The sequence below is a fragment of the Microtus ochrogaster genome, chromosome 10 (genome assembly GCF_000317375.1).
Source record: "Microtus ochrogaster isolate Prairie Vole_2 chromosome 10, MicOch1.0, whole genome shotgun sequence".
In the NCBI taxonomy this organism is placed as follows: Eukaryota; Metazoa; Chordata; class Mammalia; order Rodentia; family Cricetidae; genus Microtus; species Microtus ochrogaster.
In genome coordinates this window covers 1,120,781-1,143,941 of record NC_022016.1, presented here as the reverse complement: position 1 = coordinate 1,143,941, position 23,161 = coordinate 1,120,781, and the positions used below count along the sequence as shown (strand labels likewise).

Sequence of the window (23,161 nt, the reverse complement as noted above, 5' to 3'; positions counted from 1 at the left end):
ATTATTTTTTTAATACTGTGTTTCTTTAAAGACTGTGTTTTATTTTACTTTGTTTTGTAAACCATTTACTTAACTTTTTATATTCTTCTTCTTCTCTCTCCCAAGCCTATGTACATTTTTTAGACACACTGTGACTTATTTAGAGGTTTTTCCATCTAGATTTGTCTTGTCTTTACTTCGTATCTGCAATTATTTTATGACCAAAAGTGTTTGTTAAAATGCTAAGCACCTTGATTTCAGTGGCCCTGGGTGATAGCTCTGCCTCTTTCAGATTTTAAATATTGTGGAGGTAGTTCATCCCCAGCTCTAGGACTGCCAGGTGAGAGCCATCTTCACCACCTAAGCTCTGGGTAGCGCCATGCAGCATATAAACTTTTTTTTTTTTTGAGTAAAAGCTAAATTAGCCAAGCAGCACACTATGTGGCCTGGAAATATCTCTCTGTATGGCAGCAGGAATCTGCCATGCTCTCCTGCTTGTGCACACCTATTAGACTTGATTCTGCCTCCTGCCCCAGCAAGGAGCACTGAGCCATGGACATAGTTTCAGCTACTTTCCTTCGGACCCCAAATGGGCACACAAACATCCAGGCCCACAAATATTATTCAAATGCTTCATAGCCAGAGTTTGCCCTGGCAGCACAGCCCAGGAAGCTGCATTTAAAAATGGTATTTTTTTTCTTTCTCTTTTTGCTATCACTGAATCAGGAGAACCTCTCTTAAAGGATCTATGGGATGCCACCAGCAAACAGCAAGAAGATGTGTTAAACTCTGTATTTTTGTATCTAGAATTCCTTTTCAGGCTTTCTCGGGTTTTTAAATGGATTTAGTTGGCCGCGTGGGCACCAATACATAGGAAGGAGGTAACTTGTTTGTTCCCAGCTGCTTGGCCATGAAATAACCAGATACTGTATGAATTAAATCACTGCTTGGCCCATTAGCTCTACCTTCTTATTGCCTAACTCTTACATCTGAATTTAACCCATTTCTATTAATCTGTGTCTCTCCATGCAGTTCTTTCAGTTGGTTAAGAAAAACTAAATAATTCTGTGTCCATCTGCATCCATTAATCTGGGAGACACCAGAGAATAGAGAAATGAACTGTTTGTGGATCTAGGAAGAAGAAAAACAAGGGCAGAGTCTATGTAACAAAACATAAGGAAGATATTAGCTATAGTTTTATACACAGTTGCCATCCTACTCTTAACTTCTAGACTTCCAGTGGAGATACTGAAACTTGCTTGCAGGACAATGGTCCACTCTTAGGCATTAAAACAAAACAAAAAATCTAATGACAAAAGAGGCAGTTTGGTACTATCATTCCCAAAGAAGATATTCTAGTGAGAAAAAAATGATGTCTTTCAGATATGATATAACTAATGCACTAATAAAATCACTATAGCAATACTAATCTGCACAAGATGGGGCCTGTCAGTATTTCATCACAAATACTGAAGAGGTACAAGAGACCCATATTTTCTTGGTGATCTATTGACAATTACTAGTTGTAAGAAGAGGAGGTGTCATTTTCTTCATTGGTTTAGCTACTGATAAATAACATCCCACCTATACTTGGGCAAGGAAGTCTAATTTAACTGAGAGGGCTACACATCAAAAGAATACATAAAAATAGGAATGGGACTTGTTGAAAACAGATATTCCAGTGGGAAAGATGAGGAAATGAGAGAAGAGATAAGGGGATTTGAAAATGATGAAAATTTATTTAGATATGTGAAACTATCAAACAATATAAAAAATAGTTGTTCAGTTGTTCATTGAAAAAATAACACATAAAAGCAACTTTATTAATTTCCAAGGATTCTCAATATAAAGTGCCACAATATAAAGTGCTTAAACCAACAAACAATTTACTCTGTCATAATTTGGAAAAGCAAATACTTGAAAAAGAGGTGTAAGTAATTTTTGTTGTCTTTTCTGTTGTTCTGTTGTTTCTGCAAGCTACTAGGCATTTAGTTGTGTCCATGGTCAGTATATTTGTATAATATTCACCCCTACAGATATATTCCCGTTACTTAGTAGGGGAACCAATTATTAGATTGGAGTTTATTCTGATCCTGTATGACTTTATTTTTCACAACTACATTAGCAGGGATCCAGTGTCTCAGTAAGGTCACATTCACACAAACTGGAAGCTAAAAAAAAGTAGCATTTCATTTTAGGGGTCATGTTTATCACACAACAATAATCCAGCAGAGAAATAAGACTATTAGTCAAGAGAGGGAACTTCAGAGCATTGAAGGATGGACAAATGTTCAGAGAAAGTAGGAATGCTGTATATTCAGAGGAAGGTATCATAGGATAAAAGCAAGGATTTAATGCAATGAGATATCAAACAACAGAATTGTTTGGAGTTCAACTAAGGGAATTTAGAGTATCTGTTGCTTGCAGTATGAAGCCTTTTTTTGTTTGTTTTTGTTTTATTTTGTTTGTTAGGATTATCCATCTGGCTATGAGGTAAAGATGGAGATATTGCAATAGCAAGAGGACATTTCAGTGGTAGCTCCAATTGCAAGGAGTCTGGAAGTAGACCTCCTTCCTGTTGGGCTTCAGGGACCTTCATCTGAGACCCCTAGATCATTCTTTCTTCTTCATCTTGTCAAGGATTCTTTACAACTCCCTATCACATTCTATTAACAAGCACCTTCTTCTGTCTCCTCACTGATAACCTAATTTCTCAGATTCACCCTTCTTTTGTCTACTCACATCAACCTTAAAAGTAATATAGATTGTTCTTTAATTTAATCTCTCTGGCTCTTTGCTCATTGTCTCATTCTCCAGGATCCCTGTCTCTGGATCTTTTAAAAATACACCTGGCCGTGACACATCAAAGGGCCTAAAGAAAAAAAAGATCCTTGATGTTCATAACCATCAACTTGCTTTAAATTTTACCCAGGTATGAGGAAAGGTTTTGTCTTCAATGTGCAAAAGTTGCAGAATGGATAGTGGTTAAACCTTGAGTTTTGGAAAATGCCATTATTCCCCCACTGAACCCTAGAAGGGAAATGGACTCAGCGTTTAGGAACTATCTTTCTTTTCACATGTGAGGAAACTGGACATGGGAGATTTGAAAGCTCAATCTAGGTAACTGTGTGAGATCTTTGCTAAACTGAGCTTAGGGTACTGTCCATCTCTTTCCTGGAATACCTTCAAGTTCTCATTGTATTCATTCATTCCAGCTCTGCACAACATGGAACCCCACTCACTTTCTAGAACACATGCCATGGGCTCTCCCACTCTTCTCCATTACACTATCCTGGTCTGGAACACTGTTCATCTTTCCCACTTCAGGTTCAGGTTCAAGAATGTCTTCATTATCCACCTTGTAGAAAGAAGCCTCTCTCCTTGGGGGAACTGCTCAGCTTCCATTACTACCTCTATTGATTTGATGAGTTGCAAATTTTTCTTGCCCCAAATTTGAAGTGACACAAATTCTAGCACTGCTGTAAGGTTTTGTAGAAAAATTGCACATAGATAACATTGGCAACCTTCCCATGACTAAGACTCAGGTTTTTCATTTCTAAAACAAATTGATTGCTAGAACATAGTTGAAGTATTCAAAGGTGTAATATAAAGGAAAAATCATTTTACCTATTGAAACCAACTAAAGAAAGTGAAGGTTTCTATTGCATAAGATCCAAATCTCAAAACCCTGACATTACCTCTATGTCCTAAGAAGCTCCAAGAAGTTCTTATTTTCTTAGTGGAATGAGTATAAATAGTAGCATCAGCCCTCCCTACTTTGTAGAGTCTACAATTCCCTGATGTTTATTATGCAATGTGTATTTTAAGCTCTAGCTCATTTAAAAACTTAACAATCTGAATTAGTGTTTGAATTGTATATATGTTGCTACTAAAGTATAGAGAAGTAAAGAGATATGCTTGAGATCACACAGCTGGCAAGTGAGAGAAATGAAAATTATGTGCTACCAGTATGGGTCCTAAGTCCATGCTCTTAATTACTAGGTTAAGCTGATACATCCCAAAGACTGGTGTTCTGAATGGCACACAACACAAAAGGATGGTGTGTTGTTGTTGTTGTTGTTGCTTGTTGGTTTATTTACTCTGAAGTCCCATGGGATTTCTCTCTGGAACATTTCATCTACTGGCTTGGGAATTGAGTGCTAGCTTGAAACATTGGCAACTGTGTGTCTACTAATTGACTACCTTCACTCATTAATTGCCCAACTACCTGTGTAGCCAGCAATTCTACATATCAGACATGTTTTTGGAATGTCAAAGTTAAGAACAACACAAAAATCCATAGTTGGCAGGCAACCACATTAACGTCTTTCTTTCCTGGAAAGTTGGTTCACCCACATTATACCTCATCTGCTACATGATTATTTAACCGCCTTATAGTGAAGCCAAATCTTGCCACCTCCGTAGTCATTTCCCCTGGGTTAGGAAACAGGGAGATGGTAACAAAATGGGATGTCCTTGGTAAGGGAAAGTATGTGTCTATTCTCTGAATATGGTATTTCAATACTCAACTCATGATAGCAGAAGATAGAGATCACGAGTGGGATGGTGAGTATCCCAGACACATTTGCTGACAAATGCAGCTCCTCTGAGCTTCATCTCTGCACCTTCACCAGCTTCTGAATCTCAGCTGTGATAGTTGTGGCAATGGCTCCATGACAAGGAGGTGAGTCATCTCATCAACTAAAGTTTTCTAAGCCATATAAATTTGGGGAATTTTTTTTTCACATTGTTTCCTTGCATAGTGTGGTTCAGGCTTGTAGAAAGGAAATAATTTTTCCAAGTTCATGTTGACAGCGCTGGCACAGTTAGCTTCACAGTTGGACCACACTGATTTCCATCAGGTTATACAGTCCTCTTCAGTCTCATTATCCCATTACTCCTGAAGACAGATCACTATGGCAGGAAGGTTGTACCTGCCCTATGAAGAGAACAAAGAGTACCAGACCATGGAGACTCAGAACTTTACTTTCTTCCTTTTATGAAGAAGGGAGCTTTCTTTCATGACAATTAACAAGATTGTCTTATTTGATTGATAAGGAATTGAGGTTGAAACAGTGGAACACTCTTACCCTAAACCAAAAATGGTTTGCATTTCCTGGAGTTCTTAGTATGCATGTGATATTTATTCCTGTGTCTATGAGTCCTCATTTAAACACTGAATCCCCATTGTATTCACCTTTGTAACTAGAAAAATTGCAGCATTAGGCAATTCCATCATAAATAGTGGTTAGCTGGATCATAGCTAAAAGGACTAGTGGATAAATGCTTAAATAACTGAATGGAATAACATATACATTGATCAAACTTAAGGTTGAGACCTACTAGAAAGAAACAAATAAAGAAGTAATTACTGACCTCATCAGTCATAAACACCAAGTGCAAGTAACTTTGGTATGTTTTTCTAAGAATGTTGTTTGAGAGAGAACAAGCCATTTCCTTCAGCATGGAGTTGCTGCCTCTAAGGTAAAGGTTATATCAAGAAAAGTTTGACTACTAAACATGCTTGCTTATATTTCTCTTCAGGTTATACAGTCCTCTTCAGTCTCATTACCCCATTAATTCTGAAGACAGCTAATTATAGCAGGTAGATTGTACCTGTCATACCAACAAAGATAACAAAGGTTAGAGATAGAAGAGTACCAGACCATGGAAACTCAGATCCTCTATACAGAGTCAGGTTTGGGATCCCATCCTTCTTACTATTTTTTCCTGACTATATTCGAGGCTGTGATGAGGATAGGATGGATCTTATGGGTACATCTTTGCACTATTGAGGTGAAGGAAACTTGCCCTTTTTCAGGAAGGAAACTGAAAATAGCTGGTGTTACTCTGCTGAAACCCTGTAGATGTTGGAAGAATTAAACTACAGCTGCATGGACAGAGATCATTTCTTACAGTATCTCATTAGGTACATTAGGTGCCTGAAGTAGGGAGCTAACCTATTATCTACTCACAACTCCTGCTCATAGATGATAGCCCTGTTATTTGTTCTATCCTGTTGTGGGCTTGTTGCTGCTGATCTGCTGCTGATCCCTTTTTCCTGGGAGGCAGGATGTGAGATGCTACAGAGGCAATAACACAGGCTCTAAGAGATTCCAATGGAAAGACTTTTATTGTAAAAGAGTCAGGGGTATTTATGGGGTTAGAAAATTTAAGCTGCTACAGAAACATTTTTGGTTGCTCTTTTTGAAACTGATGGTTGCTGCTGGTGTGTTGTGATTGACTAGGAGTGTGTGTCATTAGTTACTGTGCTTTTGGTCCACCAGATTATTTTGGCCAATTTTGCTTATTTATTGTGCGTTTGCATGTGCTTGCTTGTGCTTACATTATTGCCCTGCCTCCTCTCATCCTTTTTATTTTATTTTTATTGGGAAACCTAGTGGGAGTTGTGGAATTTTATAACCACTTCTTGAGGACCCCCCAGCATTTTGGGCTGTGCCTGTCTTAGGTTGGTCTGCCGGATAGGCTCTTACTTGTCTTTGACTGTTAGTTCTCAAAGGATTGGATCCCCAGGAGATCCTAAAAAGTCAGAAACAAGGGGATACTTTTACAAGAATTCGGGCCTTAAATGGCCTCCTATATTTGTGTTAGCTAAGCATGAACCACTTCCCTTGGAGGTTTTGGTCCAGTGCACTCCGTAGCCATTAACATCTGGAGTGTTACCTTGTTCACCTTCTGTTGTCAGGATCTTAGCTGTAGGAGACACTTAAACAGAAATATTGGAACCACCACTACCCATAAGGTATCATGCAACAAGTTCATAGGTGTCTAGCAGGGATTTTATGTGATCCCATACTTGTCCAAAGAATGTGGCAGACAAATCCAGTAGCTTGACTTATGTTAAGTTGCATAGGTTCTGATTAAATGTTTACAGCTGGGTAATGGTAAACCAGGCGAAATCCTGGGCAAATTTTGAGGTGACAAAAGAAATTGCTGATGGAGGAGCCTAGCCTGTTTCAGCAAGGTCAAGGACACTGTTATAGTCATAATTAAGCAGTCTACTCTGTGGTTGCCAGTTGTTACCATTCATGATAGCCCTGTTATAATTTCTAATATAGAAGCTGGGCAGTGGTGGCACACGCCTTTAATCCCAGCACTCGGGAGACAGAGGCAGATGGATCTCTGTAGGTTTGAGGCCAGCCTGGTCTACAAAGTGAGTTCCAGGAGAGGCTCCAAAGCTACAGAGAAACCCTGTCTAGAAAAAACTATATATATATGATATAGAATATGTGCCAGGTTAATATCCAAGAGGATGATTATATGTTTTTCTTTGGGTTCACCTTCTTATTTAGCTTCTCTAGGATCCTGAATTATAGGCTCAATGTCCTTTATTTATGGCTAGAAACCAATTATGACTGAGTACATCCCATGCTCCTCTTTTTGGGTCTGGCTTACCTCACTCAGGATAGTGTTTTCTATTTCCATCCATTTGCATGCCAAGTTCAAGAAGTCATTGTTTTTTACTGCTGAGTAAAATATGTATATATCCCATACTTTCTTCATCTATTCTTCCATTGAAGGGCATCTAGGTTGTTTCCAGGTTCTGGCTATTACAAACAATGCTGCTATGAACATAGTTGAGCATATGCTTTTGTTGTATGTTAGGGCCTCTCTTGGGTATATTCCCAAGAGTGGTATTGCTGGGTCCAGGGGCATGAAAAGAGACAGAGACAGAGACCCACATTGGAGCACTGGACTGAAATCCCAAGGTCCAAATCAGGAGCAGAAGGAGAGAGAGAGCACGATCAAGGAACTCAGGACTGCGAGGGGTGCACCCACATACTGAGACAATGGGGATGTTCTATGGGGAACTCTCCAAGGCCAGATGACCTGGGTCTGAAAAAGCATGGGATAAAACCGGACTCGCTGAACATAGCAGACAATGAGGACTACTGAGAACTCAAGAACAATGGCAATGGGTTTTGATCCTATTGCGTGTACTGGCTTTGTGGGAGCCTAGGCAGTTTGGATGCTCACCTTATTAGACCTGGGAGGAGGTGGGTGGTCCTTCAACTTCCCACAGGGCAGGGAACCCTGATTGCTCTTCGGGCTGATGAGGGAGGGGGACTTGATTGGGGGAGGGGGAGGGAAATGAGAGGCGGTGGAGGGGAGGAGGCAGAAATCTTTAATAAATTTTTTTTTAAAAAAAGAGTATGTGCCAGGGGTGTCCTCTGGAATGTAATAAATTTTGAATAGTTTACTTAGTTTTTGAGATGAAATTCTTTTGGGACTTTAAGTTTGCAAAAGATAGTATTTTGTATGCTTGTGTGCCATAGTGGCTATCTGAGAAAATATTTATAGGTTCTGATTGGGTCATTTCCAATACCTTAAGTACTACCACTAACTCCCCTAGTTGTTCTTATCCAGAATTTGGTTGAGTATAGGCCCTTTACTTATGATTAACTCCCATTATTATCAATCCAAAAATTTTTTTTGCATCTGTAAAGGCTATAGCAGCCTGGGGGATGGCATTTTTGATGATGTGTCATAATATTTAATCTTTAATTCTAAAAGGGGGAGGTCAGAAAGATTATCCAGCATGCCCATACTGGACCTATCAATTACTTTAAAACAGAAATCCTCTCTAAGTGGTTTGCTGTTTTTCCTGGCTTTGCTTACAGCAATGTCTTTGCAGTATATATCTATAACTGTAACTCCTGGGTCAGGAAGTACACCAGTTACCATGAGTGCTACTGACTCGCCTGAAGGGCAGCAAATGGCTGTTTTTACAGACTGTCCCAAGAAGCAGGCTGACCATAGAGCATTAGCAACAGAAACTCCCTGCTGCCACCTTGGCTCTGGAAGAAGACCTAATGCTCCACAATACTCTCAAGCTAGGTCACAAAGATATCAACATTTCTATTATAAGGTTGGTTCTACTACTATTCAAATAACCTTAGCAGATAAAACAAAAGTATTGGGGCAATCTGTCTTTAAATGTCATCTACCATTCTTCTGAAATTGAAGAGATTTGCCTAGTGGATGAGAATCAGTTCAACTTAACCACTGCAAACCAAGACACACCATTTACCTTCATGCAGTAGTGTATGAAGCCATTGTCCAGTCTATCATTTATATCAGGACCCACTGGGAACTTCTACGTACAGTGATATCCCTTTTGGCATTTAGGACATTATGTCTTTGAATGAGCCCTGGGACAATCACTATTTAAATGGCCAAACTGTTCGCAATCCAAACAAGTACAATCTGGCAGGACAGAAATATCATCCTTGTCAAGTTTGGCATTGACCAAGGCGTTGATGGAAGCCCTCAAGGCAGAAAAATGGGCTTGTTCTGTGTGTCAATGTTACAAGCAGCCAAGACTCACTTCTGAATATTTTCATTTCTAACAGGTGTGATTACATTATGGGTGATGGTGTTGAGCCCCTCTCAGGATAGCTCTTTAAAAAGGATATCCTTGTTAGAGACAGATGGGATGTGCTTTTCAACAGCACTGGTGACAGAGGTCAAAAATTCAGAAAATGGTTCCATAGCATGCTGGACAAGATTGTGCTAATAGCCTATACTGTCCTTGGTTGTATAAAGTTTGAGGGTCTTGAAGACTAGGTTAGACATTTGTTGGAAATATGCATATATGCCAATCATAGATTGTGAGTAAAGGTCATTGTATTGCCCATGTCAAGGGTGAAATTAAGTCCAAATCACAAATTTGTGCAGGCTTGGGTCTCTGCTGCATCATTATTATAAGCAGAGTACCACTGGAGGAAAACTGAGGGGTCAAGAACAGCCTTTAACATAGAGTACCAATCTTAATGAGTTTGAAGTTGTATTTTCCATTGTCTGAGCACCTGCTCAAAATGAGATTAATTGGGGTAGCATCAGTTAACATTGCATAACCCATCATGGTTCTCATCCTGCTTCCAGCCCTGATTCTGCTGGGAGGGCATATAGCTGGCAAGGACATCTCTGTAGCCTCCAGATGTTACAGGAGGGCCTGCTTGTTTGTCCCGGCTGTCTAGCTAGCATAGCCCCAAAATAACCAAACAGAAATTATATTAATTAAATCACTGCTTGGCCCATTAGCCCTAGTTTCTTATTGGCTAATTCTTACATTTTAATTTAACTCATTTTTATTAATCTGTATATTACCACATGGAAGTGGCTTACCAGATAAAATTGAGCACATCTGTCTCTGGTGGCAGATTCATGACATTCCCCTCACTCTGCTTTCTTCCTCCCAAAATTCAATTCTGTCTTCTCTGCCTACCTAAGTTTTGCCTTATCAAGCCTAGGCAGTTTTTCTACTCATTAACCAATACAAGCAACACACAGAGGGGACTGCCCTGGCATCACCAATGACTTCAAGAGGAAGATAGGCATAGAAGAGGCTTCTTAGCCATTTGGGCAAGAAACTGCTCTTGCCTGGACTGTTGAACTTGCCTAAAGGTGAGATGGTCCTTCGGGGTTCCTGCTTCATGGAAGAGTCTGCGAGACATTCTGCAGGACACAGAAGAAAGTGACTAAACTGTCTTTGAAATTTCCTGCTTCATGAAAAAGTCTGCTGTTTACTATGGACCTGTAGGCTGAAGATGGATGCCCCAAAAGTACTGAAGAACTTTGAGTGACTTTCCAGGCAGTGAGATGTCTCTATCAATTCTAGAGTTTTAGAAGTTGCTTACAATGTACTTCCTGTTAACTTACGTAATATTATGTCCTTCTGGAGTCTTTGATGGAGTTGAAGAATAGATAGACAGTTATAGTTATAAACTATAGTTATAAAGTTATAGTTTTCCTTAGATATGATAAAAAGATAAAGTAGATATAAGTATTATAATTATAATTTTCACTTGATACCTGTCTTGTTATATGTAATTTTACTATGTTAAAATTAAAACCTTCCTTCTTATTTAAAGAGAAAAGGGGAGGTGATGTGGGAGTCCCCTCTGTGTGTTGCTTGTATTGGTTAATGAATAAAGAAACTTCCTTGGCCTGCTATGGAAGAACTTAGGTAGGTGAAGAAGACAGAACTGAATTCTGGGAGGAAAAAGGCAGAGTCAGAGAGATGCCATGGATCTGCCAGAGACAGACACTGGGAATTTTATCAGGTAAGCCACTGCCATGTGACGATACATATATTAATAAGAATGGGTTAAATTAAGATGTAAGAATTAGCCAATAAGAAACTAGAGCTAATAGGTCAAGCAATGATTTAATTAATACAGGTTCTGTGTGGTTATTTTGGGGTTAAGCTGGCAGGGTGGCCAGGATGAACAAGCAGGGTGCACTTGAAAGTTCTCAGGCATATCAAAAATGGACTGGAACCTCAAATGTTGGACCCGGTAGTGACCCTCCTCCTTTATTGACAAATGTAGGTGCTTGTCCTTGCCCTGGAAGTTAAAAGTGAGGAAATAGTCACCACATCTTGTACTGGAAAGACATCATAGGAGCCACTGCTTCTTTGCAGCACTAACTGGAGCATACCATGAAACCAAGGATATCTTGAGAAAGTTGAATTCACCTCAGCACTCTCTGACTCCTCTCAGAACAGGAATGACCCTGTGGCTGCTTGTGGACTATCCAGAGGAAGAGGAGGTTGAGAGGGAATGAACTGTCTTTGCTGGGTCCCTCTCCTCAATTGGAATTCCAGGAAGCAGTTCCATTGAGTCTACGTGGGAGGCAGTAATGGAAGCAGAATTAGGTGAGAAGGTTGCTGGCGGCTGCTTAGAAAGACCCCCATAATCCCCCTGTGTCAGGTGGTCATTACTCTTGCTGGGTCCCAGCAGTAGATTTTTTCTGGCAAGATTATCTGAATGATTCAGGCAGGGCAACTCCAGGATATCTGTGTTATCTTTTGTGAAGAAGGAGGTCCCAGGGGCTAGGGGAAGGGTCATGGGATGGGAGCTGATATCAGTGTAGAATCCTGGGCTTAGTCACTCCTGGATTTCAGACACTCAGGCCATCACATGAAGTGTATCAGATGTCTTCAGAAGGTACTCTGAAGGGCCTTCTACCTTAACCACAAATATGTACAGCCTTGGCTGTGCAGACATCAGTGATAATAGAACAGAGAATGCTGAGTCAGGGTCAGGATGCCTTGGGTGGTATGAAGAACTTCAAGCAATTTCCTCCTCCTCCTTCACTTTGTAACAGTAGGCAACACTTCTGCCACTGAGGCTGCCCTTCTTCCCCAGAAGTCAGCCCAGCAGCCCCTCCTCCATGATGCACTCCTGCTGGGTCAGGGAAAACTTCTTCAGTCCCAATAAAACTAAGAAGCTCTTCTCTCTGTTCCATTCTTGCTTTGTCTTTCAAGGTTTCCCCTCTGCAACTCAGTCTCAGTCTCTCAAAGTGGTGAGTTTTTATCTCCCCAGGGGATGTTCTGTCACTAGCCAATTACCTACCAACTGTCTAAGCATCACCAGAGAAAATTTGGAGTTGCTGTTTCCTAGGACTGGAGGGCCTGATGTGGTCTCTAGAGACTCACCTGGGGAGGAAGAGTCAATGGGCTCTGCAGGATGCCTCATACAGAATGTCTGACTGAGTGGCACACTGAACAGAGGGAGAAACATTTCTTGAGTTTTGGCTTTGATGACATTGCAGAGAAGGAAGAGACTGAGGAAGGAAGGGGGCCGGCTAAGTCCTCAGAGAGGAGTTCAACACAGAAAGTCATGTAATGGTGCAATCTCCACACTAGGGTTCAATGAGGCTGAGACAGTTGGGAAGAGAGAGCCCAAGGCCCGGGCCACCCCAACTTTGAAGTGCCCAGAAAAGTGGCCAGAGAAGGCAGCTCCTGCTTCAGGCTCTTCATATTGTGGGTGGGAGGTCAGGTAAAGGCAAAAACGGCAAGCAAGATCCAGAACAGCAGCCTTCTCATGGGACTCACAGACTCTTATTAACTTTGGGGAGAGAGTGGTGACAGCACTTGTGAATAAGGGAAGGCCCGATCCTCTGGGGAAGGAGAACTATTCATGACTGGCCCCAGGAAGAGCCTGTAAGGAGGGGCAGCAAAGAAGAAAGAGGCCTGAAGTGAACAGCAACAACTGCATCTTGGTTCCTGTGCTCAGCTCCAGCAAAAAACTATTGGAAGTAGCCCCTGTCTGAGGAGAATATTTCCATTCAGGAAGGGAAAGGGGATTCAACAACAGTCATACAGCCAAAACCTCTCTGTGAGTTAAGAGACCAGCCACCATCATTAATGGCCTAATAGGTGATCTCTGTTATGGTAAAAATAAAAGGGTGCCATTCCCTGAGTGGTAGCAGTGAGCCATGAGGGGCAATGAGTCCTAGGCGGGGAGCCACATGGCAGGTGAGAGACCTCGGTGGGGAAGCCAGTCCCACAAGATGCAGCAGCTTGGGTGGGTAAATGATAGAGACCTCTCAGGCAGCATGCAGAGAAACTGGGTGTTTATTTAGTGGGTTTAGAGGGGAAAGGGAAAGGGGAGAAGAGCAGAGATAGAGAGAGAGAGAGAGAGAGAGAGAGAGAGAGAGAGAGAGAGAAGGGGAGAGAGAGAGACTGAGAGGGGGAGAAGAGGAGAAGTGAGGAGAAGGGAAGGAGTCAGAAGCTACCTCTTTGGGAGAGAGATGGAAAGAAAGGAACTCAGGCTGGAAGCAGAAGGAAGATCTCCTTGCCTCAGCAGAAGGGGGAGGGAGTGGGCAGGGCTTGTTTCTTAAAGGGACAGGACAGACCATTAGATTACCATCTCTTTTTTATAATAAAAATGTGGTAGGCTAGGCACAACAAGTTAAAGGAATTGAGATGGTAGATTCTAAGACTGCTTTCTGCATATTTGTGGGCATCATCTTGAGGGGAGAACCTGAGAAAGCTAGGTGCTGGTCACATCCTGGCAGAGCTGATCTCTTTGCTCCTGTCCTGTGTTTGTTGTATAAAAATGTATGGTGTCTCTGGCATGTGTTTAAGGTATTGGCAGAACAAAGAACAAAGTTAAGTTTAGGAAAAAAATTTTTAGGACCCAAGGAATTTAGAGGGGTATATCTGACCTGTTTAAAGTGTATCCTTCAATTTGTCTCCCTGGAACTTAGAAGAATTCTTTGGGTGTGTGAAAATGTAAGTTTTAGACATATGCATTTATAAACAGTAGCACATTTATATCAGAATGAAAATATTTTTAAAACTATGAAAGGCAGCATGAGAGAGAAATTGGATAACTTGTATTTGTCCTCATGCCTTTATAAAGTTATAACTTACAGGTATAAGCCTTAAAAATGTGTATTTGTATTTTCCTGAAATTTGTTTGCTGAGGCTGTTCTTTTAAACTGGCAAAACCTCTGAGCTGTCAAACTGCATCAGACATCTTTGAGAAGGATAAATTTACTTGATTTATTGATTAAAAACAGACAACAGAGAACTTACTTGTTTGGTACCTAGAGCTACTCCTCAGGGTCCTTCATGGTCGCTGAGGGTTGTATTTTTCTTTTGCTGTTTAAAGTATGGCTTGCCAGGCTCCAGAAGATCCTGTGGGCTATAAATCTGCAGGAAGACAAGCCTACCTTTACCTGAGAAGCTAGGCTGTTGATTCCAGTGATTGTGTCCACTTCTGGATATCTTCTGTTTAGATGAAAGCCAGTTTTCTCAGTGGTCAGCACTTGGCAGTTAAAATGAATTGTGGATGGACATTGTTTTGTGCCCATTTGTCTTCTGTCTTCTTTGGAAAAAATAGAGTGTTGCTGCTAGGAGCCAATCTGTCTCTTTTTGTTGTGAAAAGTTTTTAATAATTAAACGTAGTAATAGGATCTGTGGGCTGCATCCTGCCACCTGGCTAGTTTTACACCCAAAATAACAACACACAAATTGTATTCTTTTAAACACTGCCTGGCCTGTTATCTGTAGCCTCTTATTGGCTAACTCTCACATCTTGATTATCCCATTTCTAATAATCTATGTACCACCATGAGGTGGTAGCTTACCAGGAAGGATCCTAACCTGTGTCTGTCTCGGGTTGGAGAATCATGGTGACTGCCTTCACTGCCTTCTTCCTCCCAGAATTCTGTTCTGTTTACTCTGCCTACCTAATTTTCTGTCCTATTAAAGGGTCAAGGCAGTTTCTTTATTTAACCAATGAAATCAACACAAAGCAGAACACTCTCCTATATCAATTAAATATTTAAATACCATATTCCCCAGATCTCTGAAAAGTTGAGGACTGTATACTGGGAATAGATGAGTTATAGTGACAGTATAGAATCTGCCTGGAGAGCTGGGTCTAAACTTGACTGTACTGGCTCTCAACAGGTAAAGCAGGGTTGAATTGATAAACTTAAAAGTACATAACAATTTAAAACATGAGACTTATTGCTTTGTAGTCTGGAATGGGATACAATGAACAGACAATTATAACATTTAACAGTAAACATAGGTGTATTTAAGTTACATGTATACACACACACACACACACAGTGAACAGGAATTGGGCAAAGTGAATGCTTTGGTAGATCCTACCAAAGGCATGCCACTACGCAAAACATACATGTGAAAGAGTCAGCACTGGGAAAGCAGGCAGTAAATACTTCAGTAAAGATGGCAGAACTTGGTCACCTGAGCTGGCTCTCAGTTAAGATGGCAGTGAAGTCACTTGACTTCAATTAAGATGATGGTAAGGTCAACTGAACTTATTCAAAATAGCTGAAGTCATGTGCTGTATGGAAAAGGCACATTTTTTTGAGCCATGGGAGTTTTAAACATAATAACAAGTGAGACCTAGTGGCATGATCTGCCATGTTGCCAAGCAATTGCAATACAAGCCATCATAGGGAGCAAAGGCTGGAACTGAAAACAGCTGTCTTGTAGATCTGACTAATGTTGTTGGTTTTGTCAGTTTTTGTGGGACCAGTGGGAGGAATAGTTTGAGGAAAAATGGAGCTGGGGGGACACCAGCAGAGTATTCACAGGAAGGTGGCTGATATTTGAGGGTTTATACCATAGCTGAAAATATGAAAACAGCAAACAAACACCTCAGGACCTATAGAAGGATGTCTCCTCTCTACAGGTGGGGTGTTAAATCCTGACTGGCTCTAGTCCAGGCAACTCAGAAGCTAGAGAGGCTAGAGGCCACTCTGAGTGGTCTCTCACAGTGGGGACCACTGACAAGTGGTCCAAAAGGAAAGAAAGAAAAATAAAAAAAAATCCTAGGGACCCTGGACCCCAAGTTGAACGCACTGGTCAATGTGTGCAATGCTAGCATGGGAGGACTAATTCCAGGTAGTCCAGATACATTTTTAGCTATGAAAAGCAACCAGAAATGAATGTCAGCAAAGGGCTCAACCGTAGCTGTGAAGGCTGTGGTTAGCTGACCGGAAGAGGAAGACTCAATACCAAAGGCACTGGGGTGTGTAGAGGTTGGCATTGAGACAGATACAATGCAAAGCTGTTGTAAAGAAACATGGTTCCATAGCCAATGGTTCCACATTATTTTAGCCAGCCTGCCCGCGAGTGGGAGGGAACATGGAGAAAGCCTGGCCAAGTCACAAGTACCAATGTTATGGTAAAAATAAAATGTGGCAGGTCCCTGAGTGGTGGGAGTGGGCAGCAGGCCAAGAGATCATGGCAGGCCAAGAAGGCAGCTAGTTTCAAGCAGGGAACTACACAGCAGGTGAGAGACAGAGACACACCGTGCAGAGAATGTGGTTATTTATTTGGTGGGTTATGGAAAGGAAAGGGAAAAGAGGGAAGGGAAGAAGGAGGAAGAGCAAAGAGAGAGGGAGAGAGAGAGAGAGAGAGAGAGAGAGAGAGAGAGAGAGAGAAATAGGGAGGGGGAGGGGAAAATAGGGAAAAGGGAGCAAGGAAGAAACTGCCTCTTTAGGAGAGAGATGGAAAGGAAGGAACTCAGGATCAGGCTGGAAGCAGGAGAAAGATCTCCTTACTTCAGTAGACAGGGTAGGGAGTGGGCAGGGTTTGTCTCTTAAAGGGACAAAACAGATCACAATCATATAACTAGATTTGTTGAGAAGAGAGACTAGGAGAGGATGTCCCAATGTCTATATATGGAAGCATGATCAGGACTTTCTGAAAAGCAAGAGAGCCTTCAGACCATCCCAGAGAGTGGCCCCAGGCAAAAGCCATTGTTGCCCTCAGACCTTGATGGAATCTGCTCCAGAGCAAGGACTCGGATAGAAGGGAAAGTGAAAGTAATGTTTGCAGACCAAGTATGCTGCTTATAGTGTGTTCGTCCATGCCTTTATGTTCACAGTGTCTCCAGGCAAAAAGGACCAGATAGTTGGTTGGAGGGTCCTTTATTGGTTCTACCTCCTGGGTAGTCCTTATGTGGAGGTGCCAGGAAAAACAGTGATGATGGAGAGTTCCTAACTATGAAGACAAACGGGGAAAGAAAAGAAAATTTAGGGATACAAAAGAAAGCCCCAACTCACCAAGTGCTTAGGAAATAAAAATAGGGGTCAACTCACCAAAAACAGCCAAAGGGAGTAAATAACCAAAGTTCCATCATTTTGTCTTCCTTCTCCATCTTGTGCCTTGTGTAAGCTATTTCCCATAAAACATTCCAGTCCTCAGAAATGGCTAGGGGCAAAAGTAACAGGGTAACCACCTGAAAAGTACAGTTAACCATAGAATGTTCCCACCCAAAGGTCAGCCAATAAGAAAACTTGACAAACAACAGGTAAGGTTTGAAAGTAAAATTTCTGAAAAGTCCCTAGACACAAGCCAATCAGGATTGAACCCATCACCTCACATTCTGCTAATGTGACTTTTCTGGGTTTTGCCTTTAAATAATGCCTTTTAGAAGGGTGGCATACCTTCTCTTGCTGCTGCACTGACAAGGTCCCTGCTGGCTTTTAACGTGTACCCAACAAACCATGCTTTTTATTTTGGTGAGTCAGTTTCCCTGGTGGTCACCCCAAAGGTTTATTTTGGTCAACAGAAGTAAGTCTATCTGTGTTTGAAGTCTCGTCTGTCTTACTTCCATTTTTGTCTACAATGATCTCAGAATCTGACCTGAATAGGTCAGTTTTCCATGATGGATGTGCCAGAAGACCTGGGGTAATTGGAAGATGTTCCTTTTCCTGGTCTGGATGGGGCTCTCTCATTTGGGACCTAGTTAACCCCACTCTAACTCTGAATCTGAGGTCTCTGGGGATCAGGTAGCCTTACTCCCATCCCATATTATGTTGTTTTCATTTTTTGAAGGCAGAATCTCTGGAATGTCAGCAAACCAGACTATCTGGTACCCACGGGAGTCTGTTTTGGGCCCTTTGTCTAACTGTGTGGTTTGTCTGTCTTGTTCTGTCTTTATATCTCTGTTGATGACTGACTTGACTGGACAGACTATGGAGACTATTCCTTCTTCCCCCTTGTACCTCATCCTAGCCCACTGAAAGTAAACTAGACCACTCATAACAATAGTGTTAAAGAAGGGTAAATGGGTCATTTTCTCTTCTTCTGAATGGCCCTCTTTCAACATGGGCTGGCCCAAGGAGGGATCATGTCTCCTGGATTTGATTTCTAAAGTTGAGGCCATTGTTTTCCAACCTTGCACAGAGTACCCAGACCAGATTCCTTACATAATTATCAGGCAGGATCTCATTGACTGAGTTGATGACCTCATTCTATGGGTTAAGTTGTTCCTTCTGCCTAATCTGACTGCACCCCATTTACCTTTGCAGGTTTTTCTCTTATAACCTGAGAAGAGGCCTAGTCTGTCCTCCAGGGAGGATCAGATGAGTCAAATATCTTCCTTTTCCTTACTCCTCCCTTAGACCTGAAGCCCCCAGGCTTGAGCCCCTCTGCATGCAGACCCACCTGCACACCTGGGGCCACCCCAAGGACCAGCACAGGCCACTAGGAGATAGAGAAGGGCAGCTCCACAACCTGAGTCAGTCACGCTCCCATTCCAGCCAGCAGTTCCTCCTGATGGAGATGGGAACCAACCCTTCCACTATTGGCCTTTTGCCACCAGTGATCTCTACAACTGACACATCGAGAATGCCCCTTTATCAAAAAATACCCCAAGATCTTACTAACCTCTTAGAGACTGTTCTATTCACCCATCAGCCCACCTGCGATGATTGCCAGAAACTCCTAAAATATTGTTCACCAACAAAGAATTGAATCAGATTTTGGAAGGTGCTAGAAAATTGGTTCTGTAGCTGATAGGAGATCCCTCCATGGATCCGGCTGTAATAAACACTGGTTTCCCTTTGACCTGACATGACTGGAACTATAAGATGGCACAAAGTAAAGATAGGTCCAGGTCTATTGCCAGGCTCTATTAGTGGGTCTCAAAGTGGCAGCTCAGGAGCCAACCAACTGTCTATGGTCTTTGATATCAGACAGAGGCCAGAGGAAAGCCTAGCAGCTTATTTAGAGAGATTCCTAAAAGTATTCCACCAATACATGCCATATAACCTTGAGACAAAAGAGTTAGCCCAGATGGTAATGTTTGCCTACATAAACCAGGCAGCATCAGATATAAAGAAAATGTTAGTCTTTAGAAAGGTTAGAGAAAAAGAATCTGAGGGATCTAGTTATAGTTGGAGATGAGGTGTATAATAAGAGAGACACACCAGAACAGAGAGAGGAAAAGAAGAAAAGAGGCATGGAAAGAGCCTCACTAGGATCTTAGAACAACAACAAGTTCAGCACAGGGAAGACTTGAAAGAAATCCTCATGGTCACAAACTCTAGGGATGTGAAGCCAACCCAGCAGGATGAGAGAGGACAGCCATATAAACCAAAGGTAGGAAAGAATGAATGTGTCTATTGTAAGGAAAAGGGACACTGGGTCAAAAATTGCCCAAAGAAGAAGGGTCATCTGATGGAGGTGGGTCTTGTATCTCTTGAAATCTGTTGCTTTCATTGGTTAATTAATAAAGAAAACTGCTTGGCCCTGATAGGACAGAAAATTAGGTAGGCAGAGTAGATAGAACAGAATGCTGGGACAAAGAAGCCAAGTCAGTCAGTCACCATGATTCTCCCACCCAACACAGACGCAGGTTAAGATATTCCCTGGTAAGCCACCTCCTGGGCTACACAGATTATTAGAAATGGGTTAGATCAATATGTAAGAGCTAGCCAATAATAGGCTGGAACTAATGGGCCAGGCAGTGTTTAAAAGAATACAGTTTCCATGTAATTATTTCTGGTAAAGCTAGCCAGGTGGCCGGAATGCAGCCCGCTGCTCATCACAACAGTCATCCCCACAGTCAGACAACCTGAGTCCTGTCAGCATACATGGGAAATGAGGAGGACAGTGAGTAAGGGAGAGAGGCTCAGACCCCTTCCCTGAGCCTAGGGTAACTAAAGTTGGAGGGGAAACTGATTGATTTCATGGTAGACATTGGGGGCAGAAAACTTGGTCTTGCTGAAACCAGGAGGACCCATGTCCACCAAAATTACCTGGGTCCAGGGGGCCACAGGTACCAAACCTTATTCTTAGACTATGAGAATAACAATAGACTTGGGAATGAGACAGGTACCTCATTCATTCCTGGTAGTACCTGAATACACCATACCATCTGCTGGGCTGAGACCTTTTATAGAAAATGAAAGCTGAAATTTACTTTTATGACAAGGGAGCTAAATTAGTTCACCAGAATGGAGAACCAGTCTGGGTCTTGGTTACAAGTGACCTAACTGGTGAATATAGACTTTACCAAGAATCAAAGAAACCTGAGTCTGACATAGAAGACTGGTTCCGGAAGTTCCATTGGCCTTGGACAGAGACAGGAGGCATGGAACTGGCTCTTCTCAGGCACTCAGTATGTGTTGAGATCAAGGCAGGAGTGGATCCCTTTAAGGTCTGCCAGTAACCCATGCCATTGGAGGCTAAAAGAGGCATCACCGCCCATATAAGGAAGTTATTGAAACATGAGACATAAAAACCTATCCAGTCACCCTGGAACACACCTCTGTTACCAGTTAAAAAGCCTCACACCAATGACTTCCACCCGCTACAGGGCTTAAGGGAAGTAAACATGACATATGCACATAAATCCCACTGTTTCCAATCCTTATATTTGTTGAGTACCCTGCCGCCCAATCAGCAACAGGGATTTAAAAGATGCATTCTACAGAATGGGAAAAGATATTCACTAACCCACATCAGACAGAGGTCTGATCTCCAAAATATGCAAAGAACTCAAGAAATTGGTCATCAAAAGAACAAATAATCCAATAAAAAATGTGGAGCACAGACCGAAACAGAGAACTCTCAACAGAGGAATCTAACACGGCTGAACGACACTTAATGAAAAATGTTCAACATCCTTAGTCATCAGAGAAATGCCAATCAAAAATGTTCAACATCCTTAGTCATCAGAGAAATGCCAATCAAAAATGTTCAACATCCTTAATCATCAGAGAAATGCCAATCAAAACAACTCTGAGATTCCATCTTACACGTATAAGAATGGCCAAGATCAAAAACACTGATAACAACTTATGCTGGAGAGGTTGTGGGGAAAAGGGAACATTGTTACATTACTGGTGGGAATCCAAGCTGGTATAGCCCCTTTGGATGACAGTGTGGTGATTTTTCAAAAAATTAGGAAGCAACCTTCCTCAAGACCCAGCAATACCATTTTTGGGTATATATCCAGAGGATGCTCAATCATGCCGCAAAGACATATATTCAACTATGCTCACAGCAGCATTGTTTGTCATAGCCAGAAACTGGAAACAACCTAAATGCCTTTCAACCAAAGAATGGATAAGGAAAATGGTACATTTACACAATGGAGTACCACACAGCAGAAGAAAATAACAATATCTTGAATTTTGCAGGCAAATAAAAAACATCATTTTGAGTGATGTAACCCAGATACAGAAAGACAGTTATCACATGTACTCAATCATAGGTGGTTTTTAAACATAAAGCAAAGAAAACCATCATACAAACTACAATCCCAGAAAACTTAGACAACAATAAGTACCCTAAGAGAGACTTACATAGATCTAATCTAAATGGGAAGTAGAAAAGGACAAGATCTCCTGAGTAAATTGGGAACATGGGGACCTTAGGAGAGGGTTGAAGGGAAGGGGAGAGCTAGAGAGGGGAGCAGAGAAAAATGTAGAGCATTTTAAAAAGATGCATTCTTTAGCCTGCCACTAGCTCCTAAGAGCCAGATTTCTTTTGCCTTTGAAGGTGTGACCCAGAGATTGGGATCAGCAGACAGCTAACCTGGACCAGGTTGCCTCAAAGATTTAAGAACTTTCCCACCACCATCTTTGATGAGGCACTACATGATGAAGACCTGAGTGAGTACCAACTCCAGAACCTGGAAGAAAGTCTGCATGTGGATGACGGATTAATTGCAGCCGAGGATCCGGCAAGGTGCCTGAAGAGAACCATGTGGCTACAATGTGCCCATTGGGACCTGGGATACTGATCCTCTGCAAAAAAGGCTCAGATCTGCCAATGACAGGTAATGTACCTGGGATACCTCCTTAAAGAAGGCCAATGACGACATTCCGAGGGCCACAAGGAGACAGTAGTAAAAATTCCAACTCTCACTTCTACCAAACAAGGGAGTTCCTGAGTACTTCTGGGTTCTGCTGCCTTTGGATCCCTGGATTCACTGAGGTAACTACATTCATCTGGGGGCAAGGAACTTATCTCAGATTCCCAACTACATGCCTGAAGATCTGGCATGCATCCTTACCTTGTTTATGGGTCAATCCCTAAAAGACTGGTGGAAAACAGCCGATGGGCTGGTCATCCTGCCAAGGAAGCTAGGACATGACATACACAAAAAGATAGATTCGCCAGTCTTCACATTTGGAGATGTGCAGAATGCAGGACCTACTGTGTCAGGTCAAACTTCAAATTTAGAATAGCAGCCAAACTATTGAACAAATTGTGTCACAGTGTCATGACTGCCAATTGACCAATGCTATACCATCCCTCTCAAATTCTCATGCTAAACAGAGGGGGACTTGTCTAGCACCAGAAGCAGATTTTACTGAAATCAAACCTGAAAAAATTGGATATAAGTACTTGTTAGTATGCATACACACCTTCTCCGGATGGACTGAGACATATCTAATCAAACACAAGACGGTCAACATGGTATCAAAGAAATTAATTGAAGAAACCCTGCCCAGATATGGCTTCCCGATCATGACTGGGTCTGACAATGGCCCCGCCTTCATATCATAGGTAAGTCAGGGAATAGCCACTGCACAGGGGACCAATTGAAAACTCCATTGCACTTATACACCCTAGAGCTCAGGGCAG

The 23,161-nt window shown here is 41.8% G+C and overlaps 1 pseudogene; it reads right to left on the bottom strand.

Moving 5' to 3' along the window:
• Nucleotides 1-6,547: 6,547 nt before the first annotated feature.
• On the bottom strand, nt 6,548-22,394 carry LOC101996596 (annotated as a pseudogene).
• Between the last annotated feature and the right edge of the window lie 767 nt (nt 22,395-23,161).